The following is a 283-nucleotide window of genomic DNA, read 5'->3' on the forward strand; positions in this document are numbered from 1 at the left end:
CAAATATTCTCCTTGATGAGAATTGGCATGCAAAAGTAAGTAACACATACCACCTCCCCCATATATTTAGATGACTCTAAATTTGAGCTTGTAATGAGGATAAATTGTTATAGATAACAGATCTTGGGATGGCGAAGTGTTTGAGTAGCGACGGTTTACAAAGCGGTTCAAGCTCTCCCACCATAGGACTACAAGGAACGTTTGGTTACTTTGCACCTGAATATGCAATTGCAGGCTGTGCTTCACAGATGTCAGACGTTTTCAGCTTTGGTGTTGTTCTACT

General features: G+C 40.6%; 1 long non-coding RNA gene across 1 annotated transcript; it reads left to right on the top strand.

The window, feature by feature from the left end:
* LOC109132087 lies at positions 1–182 on the top strand. Its single transcript, XR_002037364.1, has 2 exons — positions 1–35; positions 114–182. It is a non-coding gene; the product is annotated as an uncharacterized LOC109132087 (long non-coding RNA).
* Positions 183–283: the final 101 nt, after the last annotated feature.

Source organism: Camelina sativa, unplaced genomic scaffold, assembly GCF_000633955.1.
Source record: "Camelina sativa cultivar DH55 unplaced genomic scaffold, Cs unpScaffold19728, whole genome shotgun sequence".
NCBI classification, from domain to species: domain Eukaryota; kingdom Viridiplantae; phylum Streptophyta; class Magnoliopsida; order Brassicales; family Brassicaceae; genus Camelina; species Camelina sativa.